This window comes from Coenobita brevimanus, chromosome 97 (genome assembly GCF_032717465.1).
Source record: "Coenobita brevimanus isolate Jiangsu-jjx chromosome 97, ASM3271746v2, whole genome shotgun sequence".
Lineage (NCBI taxonomy): Eukaryota > Metazoa > Arthropoda > Malacostraca > Decapoda > Coenobitidae > Coenobita > Coenobita brevimanus.
Window position 1 is genome coordinate 38078300 of NC_137050.1, and position 15636 is coordinate 38093935.

At 39.2% G+C, this 15636-nt stretch overlaps 1 protein-coding gene across 1 annotated transcript in view; it reads right to left on the reverse strand.

Annotated features, from left to right (window-relative positions):
* LOC145413658 (uncharacterized) overlaps positions 1-15636 on the reverse strand; it is a 365386-nt gene that overhangs the window by 60316 nt on the left and 289434 nt on the right. The window lies entirely within an intron of this gene.

A 15636-nucleotide genomic window follows, 5' to 3' on the forward strand; every position in this document is an offset into this window, starting at 1 on the left:
AATGGTAGTAATATAGCTCGGTATTATGATAGTGTTTCTACTTTCTCGCACACATTTATAGATGAGAGTCAAAAGCTCATTAATATTATTTCTCACAACGTACCAGTTTTTAATGATTTTACCTAAGGAAATGTGGCTTATGGTGCAACACGAACTTTTAAAAATGAGCGACTATACTATATATATATATATATATATATATATATATATATATATATATATATATCGCTATAATGGTCTTTCTTCAATTTTAGTATTTTCCCCACGTAATGGTACTCCTCGGCTTCTTCAAGAATTTCTTCGCTTATCATGATGACGCTCTTTTCCGAGTCTTTATGCAGTTTAACCGTATCAGTTCCTTTTTTGTATATGTTTTGTATATGTCTTTATGCAGTTTAACCGTATCAGTTCCTTTTTTGTATATGTTTTCGAACAGTTTTAAAATGTTCTCATTTACTCTGTTGTCACACTGAATTTATAATTGCCATGTGCTCCACCGAGTCAAGAGCCTTTTCGTTACCAATAAAATCTTAGCGCAGTGGTTTAATGTATTCTGTAGTTTTCTGAGATGATTCATTCTGTGTGAATATATATCTATCTATATCTATATCTGTATCTATATCTATCTATCTTTATCTATATCTATACATATATATCTAAATATCTATATCTATATCTATCTATCTATGTATGTATATATATCAATATCTATCTATCTATCTATCTATCTATCTATCTATATATATATATATATACATTTTTATCTATATATATATCTATATCTATCTATATCTATATCTATATCTATATCTATCTATCTATATCTATATGTATCTATCTATATCTATATATATCAATATATATCTATATCTATATCTATTTTTTTTTATAAATAACAGAACAGAGGAAGGAAAAATAAATGAATTAAAAAAAAAATAATCCATATTCCAGATTACTGGTGTTCTCTGTTCATAAAATATCTATAACATTTAGACTTGAACAGTTTTGGGTTGAAATTTGGATGGAAGCAACTCTGGGGAAGCGAGTTCCAGAGAGATACAGTTTGGGGAAAAAAAGAATTCTGATAGGCAGAAGTTCTGCAATATGTCTGAGTGACATTCCAGTCATGAGCGCTACCAGATGCCCGTGTAGCACGAGGGAAGGCATGGAGAGGTGGCACCATGGACGCAACTTCGTCTGAGCATTTGCCAAAAAAATATCTGTAAAATAATGCAAGGGAGGCAACATTCCTTCTTACTTGCAGGGGAGGTAGTTTATATGCAATGGCAGGGTTCTTAATGATTCTAACAGTTTTGTTCTGAATTTTGTCTAGTTGTCTGAATGCAATCTCATCACAACCATTCCACAAGGGTGAGGAATATTCAAGCTGAGAGCGCACATGACTCTTATAAATTATAGCTAACTGCTCATCGGTGACGAAGATACGGACTCTATACAATAATCCAAGTTTCTTTGAGGCAGTTTTAGCAAGTGATCTGACTTGTGAGGTCCAGCTCAGGGCACTATTAAGTGAGATGCCAAGAATTTCAATACTTTTGGAGATGGGAATATTAGGAGCACTGAAGGTAATGTATGAATCTGGCAATATCTGTCTATTAGTAAACTGTATATATTTAGTTTTACTAGCATTAAAAGAGACAAGGTTGTTTTGTCCCTATTCACTGATTGTAGATAGATCTTGATTTATGGAGATGGCTGTACTGAGTTGAGAGGTGGAGATATTAGACTTTGTAAATGGATGTCTGAGTGTGAATGAACTATGTAGTGTTGAGTCATCTGCATATGAGTGAATGGGATTGTGGGTGACAGAAAAGAGATCATTGATATTAACCAGAAATGGGGTTGGCGCCAGAACTGATCCCTGCGGCACGCTGGGGTTTATTGAGTGGAAATTGGAATATACATCATCTACTTTTACTCTTATTTTCCTGTCACTAAGATATGAAGAAATCAAAGGAACAAAAGACATTAGTCCTTACCAAGGGAGTTTGGACAGCAGGGAACGGTGCCATACTCTGTCGAAAGCTTTAGAGATATCAAGAGCTACTGCATGAGTTTCTCCAAAAAGATCAATTGACTGATGAATGGTATGAGTTAAGAGATTATGTCAATGGTGGATCTTTCGTGGCAAAAACCATATTGTCTATCACTAATTAAGTTGTTGGATTCAAGATGTTTAACAATGTACTTATTAATAAAAGTTTCAAATACCTTACCAAGAGAAGATGTGACAGCTATTGGTCTGTAATTGGAGGGGTCAGACGAACTTCCTTTCTTCGGAACTGGGTGGATATTGGCTTCTTTCCATGAATTTGGGAATAAAGAAGTACGTATGCATAGTCTGAATAATTTAGCTAGGACACAGGCAAGTTCAGGGGAACCGGTGGCTCAACCGGTAGAGAGGTGGCGTGTGGTCCTAACGGACCCAGGTTCAAATCCCGGCTGGGGCAGCTAACAGTTTAAGGATTTAAATTTCATTCAATCAGGCTTTACTGATCTACCAGAAGACCCGCCGACATGTCGTAAAAATACCCCCGCTAATACCAATACACCAGTCCTGTATGAGACAGCCCTAGCATGTATTCAATATGGACGGTGGGTGTTAGCGCCGAAGTGGTGACATGTAGAGGTGTATGGTATGTAGGAGGACTGCTGGGCCTTGATAGCAGGCTGTGAAGCCTATGCCCAGAGTCGGACAAAAAAAAAAAAAAAAAAAATGGCGGAATTCCATCTGGGCCTGGAGCTTTGTTGGTAGGTAAATTGTCTAGGATGGATTTAACGTATCTTGTCTGTATTTCAAGTGGGGCAATTTCGGGAGATTCAAGTTCCAGTACTGGGACATTCTGGCTGGTATCGTCTATGGTAGAGTTTCTGGCAAAGGTACTGGCAAAAGATATCTGCTTTCCCACGTGGGTCATTTGTAATGTCGCCATCTGAAGATTTTAATGGGGGAAAGGAAGATGACTTGTTAAAGTTATTATTGAAAGAATTAAGAGTTGACCAGAATATTCTATTGTCATTAGGGTTGTTAAGTAGTTTTGATGCTTGCTTTTGAAGAAAGTTTGATTTAGATAGATTTAATACAGCTTTTGCATGATTTCTAGCAATTTTAAATTGGGAAAGTGATTCAGATGTTTTTTATTTTAAGTAAGAGTTATATGCTAATGACTTTTGGGCTGTTGCTCTGGCACAGTTGCCATCAAACCATTTTGGAGAGTTCGATCTTTTAGTGAACTGTTGACTTGGTATGATTAAATTCATATCAGCTAGTATTAAGTCGCAAATGTAGGACTGGGTAGAATTAGGATCACTAGAGAAGAAAGACTGGCATGGAACATCAGCAAGATAATTTCTAAATCCATCCCAGTCTGCCCTGTCAAAGTGCCATCGGGTCACCCTGACAGGTTCAGAACGGGGAGGTGTGGGAGGGTTAACTAATGAGGCTTCGATGAGATTGTGGTCAGAGGTTCCAAGTGGTGACAGTACCTCTATTCTGTATTGATCTGGGTTATTTGTCAAGAATAAATCCAAGAGATGGGCATTATCGTCAGGATTATCAGGTATTCTGGTTGGTTGCTTTACCAACTGGGTGAGATTAAACGATTCCGCAAACAGCTCGCACTCTAGACCAGCGTCGTCAGTCTGGGCAGAATGCAATAACCATTCAACATTGTGTATGTTAAAATCATCCAAAATGGTAATTTCGGTTCCAAGGGCAAGGTCAGGGTTACTGAACTGAGTGGATATGGAATCAAATACACTGGGTTCCGAAGAAGCATTGGGTGAACGATAAACTACACAAATATATTTGGTAATGTTTTGACAATTTAATTTATATAATGAGTAATCAAAACTGGATGAAGTGAAGTTTAAAATAGTGTCAACTGCATATTGGGATTTGATATAACAACATGTGCCGCCCTTGTTACGGAAGTTTGTAAGGAGATGGTAACCGGGAAAACAAAATGGAGATATATCGGTAGAGGATGAGATTTGTGGTTCTGTGAGGAAAAGGGCCACAGGGGATATGGACTGAAGGAAAAAATGAACTGAGTTTAAGTTTGTGGTAAGGCCGCGGATGTTGGTAAAGAATAAGGCCTCACTGTCACTTCGCCGACGAGCATTCCCGGAAATAGCAACAGTCGCTGCTGGCATAGTCGCTTGATGGCGACCGGGAGGACCCTGTGCCGCCAGCCCTACCCTGCCGGTGGTGGAAATCCGAGGTACCACCTCATTTGATAGTAACATTGCAGCGGACATTACTAAAGTCGTGAATAGAAGGTGTGATATGCGCATGTAGTGTGGTGTAGACAGTTGAAGGTAGAGGTATTATGAGAGTAAATGAATGCACTGAAAATGTTCAGCAAAGGGAGATGGTCAGGATCAAGTCCTGAGGGCTGGTGAAACGGGAGCTCCAGTTCTCCCTGTCACCAGCTTGCCATCAACCTCGGGAGTGCTGCCATGTTCGACTGGTGCTGCAGTCTATATCTATCTATCTATAATTATCTATAGCTATATATATCTATATCTATCTATCTCTATCTATATCTATATATATCTATATTTATTTATCTATATCTGTCTCTATATATCTATATCTATATCTATCTATCTATACAGGAAAAGCAATACCAGTGTTGCAACGAACAGCATATTTATTATGTCCAGACGTTTCGACATATTCATCTATGTCATCTTCAGTGGATCTAGAAAGATTAAAAAAAAAAAAAAAAAAAAAAAAAGACCTGTCAAGTATTTAAAATCCTAAAAGAACTATTTGAGCATGAGCTCTTCGTACTTACATAAATGAGAAAACGTGGTGTTCAATTATAGGAGTGACTTAACTGCACAATATATTCAGAGGGAGAGGAGACAGACAATTATTTAAGGAGGGTTTTCGTTTATGAATATGAATGGATTCTAGTATTCTTAGATTCATACTGATACATGTGTCTATTATACAGAAATTCTTGGGATCAACAGAAGTATTACAAATATATGAATGTTCTCTTACCGCTGAGTGAGGAGGGTCACTCACAAGGAAACCTGACGTGCTCGACTGACCTCTATGCTCGTCAACCCTTAGCTTGAAAGCTCGTATTGTGCTTCCAATATACCCTGTATGGCAACAAGGGCACTTATATTCATAAACGACTGACGAGCGGAGGGGAGTCGGTAGTCGGTCTTTGTAATGGAAAAATGACTGAATCTTAACATCATTCTTATGAACAAATCGGAACTTTATTTGAGGATAGAAAATAGAAATGTTATAGTTCAGTGCACTCTCTATCTTTTCTGATACAGTACCAAGAAAAGGTAGAGAAAGATACATTTCCTCCTTACTATACATAGAGGTTGCTTTGGACTGTAAATTTTGGCTAAGAATTATCTAACACAGTTATCAAAAAGAGCAGTGCTGAAACCATTGTTATCAAAAAAATTCCTAAAAAATGTAATCACCTTATGGAATAGGTTGTAGGTAGAAGTTAGGTTATAAGCTCTATACAAAAGTGTTCTAATTGCATTCACCTTAAAAATAAATGGACAATAACTGAAAAAGCTAGTACCCAAACCCAAGAAAGGAGGCTCACGATATACAGACATAACCAGAGTGCCATTTCACTTCTGTATTAATAAATCAAGAAAAAGGAGTTTACCGTTAACTTCACATTCCATGGTAAATTTTATGTTCTTATGTTGTTTATTTAGGTAGTTTAAAAATAAGTGGAGCATGGCTTTCATCTTGAATTATAAGTAGAGTGTCATCCACATATCTACGATAAAGGATGGGTTTAAAGTATGCAGGACAATTATCCAGCCATTTCTTTTCCCAAAAGCAGAGAAAAACATTAGCCATAGTCGGACCCAGAGGCGAGCCCATAGCCACACCGTCTACCTGTTTATACATCTCGTTATTAAACATAAAATGGCAGTCCTTAACACGAACAGAAATAAGGTTTTTAAAGAATTTTTTACTCATACCCATGACTTTGTCCATATCATTAAAAACTGAATTTACACATAAATCAATAGTTTCATCTAAGGGAACATTTGTAAACAATGAGGTGACATCAAAACTACACTTGTAGGAGGAGGTTGGTAGTCAGAATCCAGAGAGAAAGTTAAAGAGCTCATATGAATTTTATACGCTTTATTCATTGGTTGTTAAATCCGAAAGGACGAAACTAAAAACTTAGCTAATTTAAAGGAGGCAGTTTTAAATGCAGCCATGATTGGTCTAAGAGGTATGGATTGTTTGTGAACTTTAGGTAACCCAGACAGAATAGCTGGTGATGAGTCACTACCTTTTAAAGACTGTGAATATTCCTTTGAAACGGTTCCTTTTATAACCACAGATTTTAAAAACCTGTTTACTTTATCCTCTATTTTCATGTTCAGTTTTATTAAATCGGTATGAATGACTTTAATGAACTTAGTGGAGTTCTTCAAAATATCGTGCATTTTCGCTATGTAATCAACTTTATTGAGTAGCACACCTCTTTCTTTATCTGGACGACAGACAACCAACTCCTCATTTTTACCCAAGTCTTTCAGAATGCTAAAATCTTTCTTTGTGAAAATAGGTGAATATACTTTAGAACTCTTAAAACCATAGTATTCTTTACATGCTATATTGCGAACACATTGAATAACTGAATTGAAGCTATACCCTTCAGTGAGCTTACATCCTCTAAGTGTTTGTATCATACTCTCAAAAGCAGTGAACTACTTATTAAAGTTAGGCCGAAACACAGGTAGGTTAAATTCTAAACCGAAAGATAACAAAAAAGACACACGACTGGATAATTCTACACTGGAGTAATTGAATATAACTTTTTGAGGATCACATGATTTTAGCTCAGATTTAACCCCAAGTCAAAGTAATTTCTTTCTATGAACCTTGCCAATACTTGTACGTACTATTTTTACTTTCCTCTTAACAAAATACTTTAAACAGTAGAAGTCTAAACGTGACACCACGGAGCTTAAGGATTTACATGACTGACTAAGTGAAACTTTAAGATCGTTAATTTTTTTCTTTATTTCTTATTTCAATGTTAATTAACTTATCTTGTAAAGATTTATACAGCTCTGAGTTACAAAAAGTTTTACGGTACAGCTTGAACCTAAGAAAGTTCGGAAACACACTGTAAGTCTTGCAACATAAAAGAAAATGCAGGTCAAGGTTTCTTTTTTCCAGCTGGGTTGACAGCCGTTCGTACTTCCGGAACCCGTGAAGTGTAGAGGGTCCATATCTACTGCGAAGAATTATTGAGACAGGCTTGTTCTGAGGGAACCGCATCTTATACAGGAAAAGCAATACCAGTGTTGCAATGAACAGCATATTTATTACGTCCAGACGTTTCGACATATTCATCTATGTCATCTTCAGTGGATCTACAATGATAAAAAAAAAAAAAAAAAAAAGACCTGTCAGGTATTTAAAATCCTAAAAGAACTATTTGAACATGACCTCACTGTACTTACATAAATGAGAAAACGTAGTGTTCAATTATAGGAGTGACTTAACTGCACAATATATTCAGAGGGAGAGGAGACAGACAATTATTTAAGGAGGGTTTTCGTTTATGAATATGAATGGATTCTAGTATTCTTAGATTCATACTGATACATGTGTCTATTATACAGAAATTCTTGGGATCAACAGAAGTATTACAAATATATGAATGTTCTCTTACGCTGAGTGAGGAGAGTCGCTCACAAGGAGACCTGACCTGCTCGACTGACCTCTATGCTTGTCAACCCTTAGCTTGAAAGCTCGTATTGTGCTTCCAATATACCCTGAATGGCAACTAGGGCACTTATATTCATAAACGACTGACGAGCGGAGGGGAGTCGGTAGTCGGTCTTTGTAATGAAATGACTGAATCTTAACATCATTCTTATGAACAAATCGGAACTTTATTTGAGGATAGAAAACAGAAAAGTTATAGTTCAGTGCCCTCTCTATCTTTTCTGATACAGTACCAAGAAAAGGTAGAGAAAGATACATTTCCTCCTTACTATACATAGAGGTTGCTTTGGACTGTAAATTTTGGCTAAGAATTATCTAACACAGTTATCAAAAAGAGCAGTGCTGAAACCATTGTTAGCAAAAAAATTCCTCAAAAATGTAATCTCCTTATGGAATAGGTTGTAGATAGAAGTTAGGTTATAATATCTATCTATCTATATACCTAGGTTGCTTCCCCCAAGGAAAGGGAGGTAGCCGAGACCGGATGACACACTCCCCATTTACTCATTCATTCAAGCACATTCATTCGCATCTTAGCCCCAAAGGGGAGAAGGGACAGATCCACACCGCACCACACCGCACAAGGGTCAACTGCGCAGTGCAATCAGTGACATCCGCAGCCGGGCCCGACAGCAGAGCTGGTTTACCCCTGCCACGTTGCTCCCTGCAATGACAGAAGGGTTTTGGAAGGCAAGGACCAGCGGAAAAACAAGGAATATGAGCCGCACACAGCAATGATTTGTTTATGTCTGGCCCTCTGGTGGCGAAAATCTCTGGACCTGGTTGGTAAACTGTCTAGGATGGATTTTACGTATCTAAAGTAGTCTGTATCTTAAGTGGAACAATTTCCGATGAGTGAAGGTTTTGTACAGGGACGTTCTGACTGACTTCCTCTAAGGTAGAATTTCTGGTAAACGTACTGGCAACGATGTTCGCTTTTCCACGCTGGTCATTTGTAGTGTTTCCATCTGAAGATTATAGTGGAGGAATGGGTGATGACATATTGCAGTTGTTATTGAAAAAATATACTACTGTCGTTAGGATTATTGAATAGTCTGGATGCTTGGTTGTGAAGAAAGTTTGATTTTAGCGAGATTTATTACTATTTTTGCATGGTACTTAACAATTTTAAATTGACTGAGCAATGCAGATGTTTTTTATTTTAAGGAAACATTACATGCTGAGTACTTTCGTGTCGTTGCTTTGGCACAATTGCTGTCACACCATTTTGGGAAGTAGATTGTACCCACCGAATTTGTTGATAGTACTGTAGCGGCGTTTGCTAAGAGGAGATGGAAATAGAAGGCGTGATTTCTAATGTGTATGTAGTGTGGTGTAGACAGTTGGAGGCAAAGGTATTATGGGAGTACTCGTATGCTGGCGTACTCTCTGTGTTAACATAAACACTGAAAATGTATAGAAAAGGGAGGTGGTCAGGAACAAGTCCTGAGGGCTGGTGAAACGGGAGCTCCAGCTCTTCCTGCTAACAGCTTGCCATCCACCTCGGGAGTACCGCACTGTTCGGCTGGTTTTAGAGTCTACTCCCTGCAGATGTTCGGTGTGGAAAATTAACGCTGAATGAAGTGAGGAGTTTAGATAGTGGTATTCAGTGTAACATGTCTGAGGGTAGCTGGAACATTTAGTGACAGCTTCCAGATCTTATGAGAGTAAAACTGGACTGTGTGATGTCGCCCTGGTTATTCACGTGGAATGATGAGGAAGGTCAAGGCAAAAGCTTTGGAAAGTGGGGTGAGAATGGTAAGCAATGGGGATAGATGGCTGTGTCAGACCTAACGAATGCAAATGATGTAGTAATTGTTGTAACTGGAGAAAGGGAGTTAGATAAATTAAAGTTTTGTGGAGATTTGCGAGTGTCATTGTCTGAAACTAGTAAATTGGACAAGAGCAGTTATGATAGTGCAGATGAAAGGCGAACTGGCATCTGATGCTTAAGTGAATGGTGAGAGATCTGTGTCAGTTGAGGAATTCAAATACCGTGAGGCAATGGTGGACAAAAGATGAAAGCGTGAAATGGACGTTGACAACAAGAGTTGTCCAAGGCAGGAAACTGGCAGAAGCATCAAAAGCTGTGGTATGAAGAGTCACTCCCTCATGCTGCTATTTCATGAGGGTGTTGATATCAACACTATTGTATAGTTATGACACTTTGGTATGCCGCCATTATCATCTCTGATGCTTTTCTCTCTCCTGGGAACCCCTGGACAGGGGATGGCCGTGACAAAAGCGCCTCCTTATCCTCACACACCTTTCTCAGATACTCGTCTTCTTCTTCCGTCTCTTTCACCAATATATTGCTCCACTCTCTTCTTCATACCATACAATGTGTACTTCTGCTATCACTATCCTCTGTCTTACTTTTGCAAACTTTCTTTGGCATTCTTCCATGTGCAATCTTTGTACGCGTCCACAACTTCTCAGTGTATTCCTCTTAATCCACTCAGAAATTCCACATCTCACTCCTATAGCTTTTTCTTCCATTCCATAATGAACGAAATTTTACTTACCTACACCCTCTGTCCTCCTTATGCCTGCAGCGGTTCTAAGAAATGTAATTCCTACAGCCTGCAACCTAGACAGCTCTCTATGACTACCTGTGAAGGTTTCACTCCCATACAAGAGTGTCGGGAGTAAGACGCTTTCACTTAACTCTCTTCTGGCCAGTATCACAAATCTAGAGTGAGATCTGTGGAGATGGATGTTTTAAGGAGTGTATGTGGTGTGCGTGAAACTGAGAGTGAAGAACTGTGATTTACGAGAAAGCTGTGAACTAAGAAAGTCGACTAGCCAAAAGTGTGGCAATGTGTGTTGTGCTGGCATGGCCATGCGTATAGAATGGAAATGACGAGGGTGATGAAATAGAACAACGCAAGTGAATTCAAAAGTAGGAGAAGGTGTGGGAGGCAAAGGAGATGTCACGATATGGAGAGGGAAAGTGTAACAGAACAAGGAATGGAAATGAATGAAGCAAAAGATTTGGTGCAAGGAAGAACTACGTGGAAGGCGTTTGAAAGATAGGATATACTACTGGACTGGCGATTCGGTTTAACTTGAAAGTCACCAGCATAACTCCCTCGACCAAGACTGTATGACACGACATTGTTGACAAAGTTTACCGAAGGGGAGTCGAGAAGTTCGTAGGCTTGAATGAATGGTGAATGTAAGTGTAACCTTTTTCACTGGACGACCAGTCCATTGCTTAATCAAACTGCTTTCCTTTACTGAGTCTGGATCCTCTCCACCTCTTGTTACAAAGGGAAATGGACTGATGATGATGATGATGATGATGATGATGACGATCATTATGAAACTGAGATGTTTAATTCCCATAGGGCCCCCTTAGATACGTCCTGAAGTTATTGTGTGGTTTACCACAAAATTTGCTAGTAGCAGGTGGTGGCGACCAGCATCCATTCACTTGATGTAGTGCTGCCCACATCTTCCTTCACCTTTATCATTCTTTTCCTGTGCCTGTCCTCGTCTCTTTCTATTTCTCTCATCCTTCCTGTTACTTTATATTACTCTTCTTTCCACTTCTAGAAGTTTTAAATTAAGTGACAAGCCTAATAGTTTCCTGTAACCCAGGAAACCATTTACAGAATTGGTCCCTAACCATATAATCTAATAATATGGGTGATGTGGAGCCTACAATGGCGCCTCTGTAAGTTGGATGGAGAGACGCAAATCCATCGTCCATCCGGAAGCCAAACCTTCACACTCTTCCCCGCACTCGATGTGGTGAGGCTCTGTCTGCCGCAAGGGAACATCAATTCAGTGTATGGGACGGTCCTGCTGGGACAGTTGATTGCCTATGGATGATGGGTGTGCTCAACCGGACACCCTGAATGACTTACCTAAGAAATATGCCGGCCATAAACAGGGCTAATGTTTTCAGTCTCTCAAAGTTTTTAATAATGTTTCTGCAGAGACATGTGCAGTAATAGTGGTGGTAGTAGTAGTAGTAGTAGTAGTAGCAGTAAAGTACGCTGAGGATATGAAATGTAGATCCTTCACTGTATTTTCCACATAACAAACTCAGGAAAAAAAATAAAGTTTCCGTCAATCACTGAGACGAAATTTGTGTACAGGAATACAGTCATTTATCATTTCATCCACACATCTATTTCTTATTCATAAGAAGTATCTGTGGAATATATCAGAACAATGTCTGTCTGTCTGTGTCTGTCTGTCCGTCTGTTATGGATGTCCACTTTTCTCAGGATACCGAGCTGACTATTCGTAATTTCGCCTGAATGGAGCCTAAGTAATCTAAATAACTCCCATGGAGTTTTTCCCAACCATGATGACTTGGGATATTCTTTGATCGGATACTCTTAGCGAAATTTTAAGTTTCTGTTTTCCTCATGAATCCTTCCAGTACCTATAAGCAAGTTCACCTTGAAAAAGTACAACCATTCTTGGTTCCAGCCACTTTCTGTAGGCTATATCCTTATACAGAGAGAGTACTTGTTCTGTAGCATTAGCCAATTCTGCTTGTCAACACACTGACGTACGACCAACTACTTTGAAAGATATTTCAGAACATATCATGCAGCGTCTGGCTAGTATATGACACATCAAGAATATGATTGCATGATCTAATTTTCAGCTGACACAGTCAAGGCTTTCTCAGCTTATTGCATCTTTAATATCCTAAGCAAGACAAAATTATGAGGGTAAGAGGGAACATGTAAAGAATCTATTAAAAGCCGCATCATTACTAGGTAGAAAGGGTTTTTCTATGGGGGGTCATTGAAAACGGTGGTGCTGTAAATTCAGGAAGATTTGTTGAAGTGTTTGATCTAGTGATAAAAACAAATATCTCTTTAAACCAAAGCCTAGTTTCTTCATTTTTTTTTATGACAAGAAGAATCAGCTAAGTGTTAGTACCCCGAATGATTGTATTTCCAAGGAAAAAATAAACGAAATAGAGCCAGATTCAAGACCCGTTCACTTAAGGATGTCTAGGCACATGAATTTAAAAGACTGGAATCCATAGGCCCGGGGAAATACAGACTGGGAAAGACATTTCTAGAGCTGAATTGTTATTGCATACATGAAGGATTAAGAGTACCAGTAACTCTTTCATTAGAAACTTGGACGGGAAAGGAGTGAATGAGCTGCCAGAGGGGTGCCACGAACCTGGTGTAATGGAGAAAGGTTATAAGCAGACAGTTCAGAAAAGCAGTGGCCAATGAAGCAGCGACAGTAAAAAGACACGGATGAACCAGTGCAGCGAAGAAAAAGAGGTTGAAAGAAGTCAGGAAAAGGGGAGCTGAACTGACAAAAAACCTTTTACTACACTCTGTTAAAGAGTTGTGTGGGAGAATTCCCACACATGAGAGTTCTACTCTAAACTGGCGACTGAAGCCCTTTACAAAGTCAACAACTGTGTGGACATTAAGAAGGTACGGAGTTTGCCTAACACACACAGTTTCTTGAAATCGGATTTTGCAAGAGGTAATGTGATGTCTTCATGATCAGTCTCGAGAGAATGAAATCCCAAGGATATTGTGAGGAGACGAAGAACTGACTGTACTGTTAAATATTAAAGGGTACTCAATGCAGATTTTTGCGGGTCGAAAGATATAAGACTTAAGTGTTTGATGCATTAAAAACAGAAATAAAAGCCAAGTCAGAAACTAGGTGTGTCATAGCCTCATCCGTAATTGTTTCAGAAAATGCTGTGATGGACGCTGTGAAAAATGGGTGGAAATGTGAAGCTAGGAGTCATCAGTATATGAGTGGGTAGGGTTAAATGTGCAGCTCAGAAGAGCATTGATGAAACGAAGGAAAGGAGCTGGTGATGGGACAGAGCACTGGGGAGCACCGTTACCGATATCTCTCAAAACGAACAACTGCCGTCTACAACAACTAAAGGACAACCAGCAATGAAGCTGTAGATGTAAGCACAGCAAGAATGACAGAAACGTTAAGAGGGCAGTTTTGGAAATTTATGATTCGTGCCAGACTCGGTCGAAGCTTTTGAGAAACAAAGTGTAATAGCAAAGGTTTCGTTAACGTACAGGAAAAGAGATGACCAAAAGCCACAAAGGTAGGTAAGAAGATTGCCGGTGAAACATACCTGACGGAATAAAGTAGGGTATGTTAGTAACTGTGCTTAATTAACCGTCCTCGCCCATGAGGGGCTCGAGGACGAGTATTGTTTCACCCGGTTTGTCTGTTTGTTTGTTTGTTTGTCCTTCTGTATGTTATGTTTGTCTGACTATATGTTAATAACTTTAAAAAAAAAACTACTGGTTCGATTTTGACTAAAATTACAGGGATGATGGACTGTAATCTGATCACCTAACTTATTATGCGATGAATTGGGCCAAGACCCAGGCTGTAGGCCCAAAAATTGTAAAAAAAAAAAAAGGGGGGGGGACGGGTAAAAATTTTTGTTCGGCATAATTCTTTTCAAATTCGTCATATCGACATGAAACCAAACTTAAAAGTGCATCTTTTAAATTTGCATCCTATAACATGCCTCATTCCATCAGGGAGATCACCCCCCAGTTAGCGGTAGGGGGGTCAATGTCAAGTGGGTCGGGCCTAAAATTTCAAATGGGTATAAAATTGTAATTTCTCACCCGATTTACTCCAAACTTGATATGTGACATCTTTGACTAGATACCCCGCTGTGTTCATACGTCAGCATTAAAATGACTGCCGGGGACGGGTTTGCTGTGCCTCGACACCGCTTCTTGTATTTTTTTTTTTTTTATAACGGTAGTCTCGAATAATTTACAAAATCAAGATATTAAAGCAACTGGACCAAAGTTAGAGGGTGGGAATGATCACCCATCTTCGAGAAAGACCTAGATCCAGTTTGCTGACATCTTTCATAAAGGTGTGTGCTGAGTCAAAGTCCTTCTGCTAACGTGTTTGTGATCCGCTGATGGGTATGTGTGGTGCTCGGCACCTCTATATTGACATCCATGTTCTCAGATTACTATAGTACGTGTTTTTTTTATTATTATTTTTTCTTATGCGAGGAGGAAGGAACCAAAGGCAAAGCCAGCAAAACAGTTCCCTACAATAAAAAAACAAAACAAAAACAATACAAAAGAGAGCTAAATACAAGATCCGTTCATTTCGAGATGCTTGGAGACACTGCGTTTGAAAGACTGGAGATCATAGGAAGTATGAAATACAGACAGAGAGAGAGAGAGACAGTTCCACAGTTGACCTGTTGCATAAATGAAGGACTAAGAGTAACGGTTAACTCTTACATTAGAGAGCTGGACAGACAAGGGATGGGAGTGTTGCTAGACGGGTGCTACGCACCCGTCGTAGAGGTGGAGGGATGCAAGCAGACAGTTCAGAGGAGCAGTGACCCTTGAAGTAGCGATAGAACAGAGATAAAGATGCAACAGTGCTGCGAAGAGACAGAAGTTGAAGGGAGCCAGTGAGAGGAGGAAAGGTAATGAGACGAAAAGCCTTTGACTTCACCCTACTGAGAAGAGCTGTATGAGGGAAGCCTCCCCACACATGAGAGTTGTACTCTACACAGGGGCGAATAAAACCCTTGTATAAAGTCAACAACTGAGCAGGGGTTAAGAAGGCAGAGTCTCTTGGAAGTAGATTTTGCAAGAGACGCAATATGATCTTTACAAGATAAGTCCCGAGTAAATGAAACCCCAAGCATGTTCAAGGATGATGCAGAATTGACCTGGATATTATTAAACATTAGTGGGTACTCCTGTGGAAGATTTTGAGGGGCTGATAGGTGTAAAAACTAAGTCTTTGATGCTTTAAAAACAACAAGACTATTTTTACCCCAGTCAGAGATACAAGCCAAGTCAGACATTAGGTGTGCCATAGCCTCATCTCTTGTT